Consider the following 2903-nt stretch of genomic DNA (forward strand, 5'->3'; position numbering starts at 1 on the left):
GCTGGCGCCTTAGCCACTTGAGCCACAGGTGCCGAGCCAAGGTACCTTGTGTTCTGACAGTGCTCAAATCTTGAGTGTGGGTGACAGAGTAATAAAGGCACTCAGGCCTATGTGGCAGAATGGATATGGAAGAGGTAAGGGAGAGTGGAGTATCAAGGCTGACTCCCCTGTGTTCCGGGCTTGCATGAGTGGTTAGATGGTAGAAGCATTTTCTTCGATCAAGAACCCCAGCAGAGAATTTAGATTTGGGGGAACATTTGAACATGCAGAGATTGAGATGCCTTGGAGACAACTCAGTAGAGATGTTGAGGGATAGTTGTACATGTGAATTTAGAGTTAAGAAAACAGATTTGTCCTGGGGGTTGTGGGCATGTTGTTGGCAAATGAAGCCCCAACAATTCAATTGAGTGACCTTGAGTGAACAAACAAGTGAACAGGTGAATTGTTGCAGAATCACAAACTGAAGCTCAAAGAAAGAGTCCCCCAGGTCTACACTGACCTAATGGCAGTCCTAATGCATAAATCAAAGCAAAAGAGACTGTTTTTCGGAAGTGCTACTATTTCCCAGAGGAGAGATGCCTGTTTTCCATTTTCATAGGCTTCCCCACCCAGTATGCAATAGCAAGTCCTAAAATCTCTCACTGTCCCAATACCTGCTGCGCAGAATACTTTATAAAAGTGCGAGTCCAGTTTCAGAAGTCTGGGAGTCTGAAATTTTAAAAGCTGTGCAGGGGATTGTGATGCTAAGCCAGGCAGGGCCTCCATGTGCACTGTGCCCACTGTCTGCAGCCTTGTGAGCTCCCAAGGAAACTGGCAGGATTGGTTATGTATGTGAATCACATTTTCCATTGAGGTCTGCTTCTATTTTTTTTTTTTTTTTGAGACTCGCCCTGGGTAGAGTGCCATGGCATCACAGCTCATAGCAATCTTCAACTCCTGGGCTTAAGTGATTCTCTTCCCTCAGCCTCCCGAGTAGCTGGGACTATGGTGCCTACCACAATGCCCAGCTGGTTTTTTGTTCTTTTTGCAGTTTTTTGGCCAGGGCCAGGCTTGAACTCGCCACCCCCAGTATATGGGGCTGGTACCCTACTCCTTGAACCACAGGCGCTGCCCCAGTTGGCTATTTTTTGGTTGTAGTTGTCATTGTTGTTTGGCAAGCCTGGGCTGGATTCGAACCAGCCAGCTTTGGTGTATGTGGCTGGCATCTTACCGGCTTGAGCTACAGGTGCCCAGCTGTGAGGTCTGGTTTTAAAAACATGCTCTTGCCATTTCTGATTGGCTTATGGTGGGCAGAAGCTGCCTCTGCGCCTCAAGCTGGGTGTGGGGTATGTCTCTTCAGATCTTTTTTTTTTCTTTTTAAGAGATAGAATCTCACTTTATCACCCTCGATAGAGTGCCATGGCAGCGTTACACAGCTCACAGCAACCTCCAACTCCTGGGCCTAGGTGATTCTCTTGCCTCATTCTCCCGAGTAGCTGGGACTACAGGCACTTGCCACAATGCCCGGCTAGTCTCTTCAGATCTTACTCATCTGTTTTAAAGATTCTATTTGAGACGCACTGGGGAGCTCAGCAGTCCATGTTTCTATTGTGATTATTGTTGGTGGTGGTAATAGCAGCTCTCTCATTTATTTTATTTATTTTTAGTTTTTGGCTGGGACCATGGTTTGAACTTGCCACCTCCGGTATATGAGGCTGGCGCCCTACTCCTTGAGCCACAGGCACCACCCAGCTCTCTCATTTATACCAGGCATTGTGCTGAACCCTTTGTGGCTGTTCTCTCTGATCCCTGCAGGACTACTGAGAAACAGGTGTTATCCTGCTTTAAAGGTGAAGAAACTCAACTCCATAGTGGTCTGCTTAGGGATTGACATCTCAGATGCGTTCAGGTGATGAGAATGGGTTTAGCAGGCTTGGGAGGACATCAGAACATGGTGGGGCTGGGTTTCACTAGACAGCACCTGCCTCCTCTGCTGGGGTGCAGCGTGACTCAGCACAACTCAGCTCCCGGATACAGGAGACTTTGTTCATTGTGACTTCATCCAACAATTTTCCAAAATTATTGAGAAATATAACATTTTATAGAAATGTCATAATTGGTAAATGTTGGCAAATAATTTTTTAAACAATCAGAACACTGTGTAGGGCAACCAGGCATGTCTTAAGAGTTAGCTTTGGTCCAGAAGGTATTGGCTTATAACCCTAGGGGAAGAGATCTTTTATTCATTTTGCAGACATTGGCAAGGCCATGGACCTCTTGGAGTTTATAGTCAGCTTCAGTGCTGTGTGGTCTTGCTCTGAGAGTGGTCTTTCCTTGGGGTAAGTCTGCTGGAGAAGTCTGCTGAATGTCGTACTAGTTTGTTAGGGCTGCTGTAATCAAGTACCACAAGTTGAGTGGCTTGCAACAACAGAAATTTATTCTTTCACAGTTCCAGAGGCCGAAGTCCAAAATCAAAGTATTGACAGGACCACACTTCCCTTGAACAGTCAGTCTAGGGGAATCTTTCCTTGCTTCTCTTCCAGTTTCCAGTGATACTGGCAATCCCTGGTGTTCCTTCTCTTGTAGATGCATCATTCCAATCTCTGCCTGTGTAGGATTTTCTCTGTGCATCCCTGTCCCTGTTTCTCTCTCTCTCTCTCTTTTTTTTTTTTTGACTAAGAGTCTGACTTTGTCGCCCCTGGTAGAGTGCTGTGACATCATAGCTCATAGCAACCTCTCACTCGGGGCTCAAGTGATTCTCCTGCCTCCGCCTCCCAAGTAACTGGGACTACGGGCGCCTACCACAATGCCTGGCTATTTTTTGGTTGCAGCCCTCGTTGTTGTTTGATGGGCCCAGGCTGGATTCGAACCCACCAGCTCAGGTGTATGTGGCTGGTGCCTTAGCTGCTTGAGCCACAGGCGCC

This window comes from Otolemur garnettii, unplaced genomic scaffold (assembly GCF_000181295.1).
Source record: "Otolemur garnettii isolate 467f Iridium unplaced genomic scaffold, OtoGar3 scaffold00261, whole genome shotgun sequence".
NCBI lineage: Eukaryota > Metazoa > Chordata > Mammalia > Primates > Galagidae > Otolemur > Otolemur garnettii.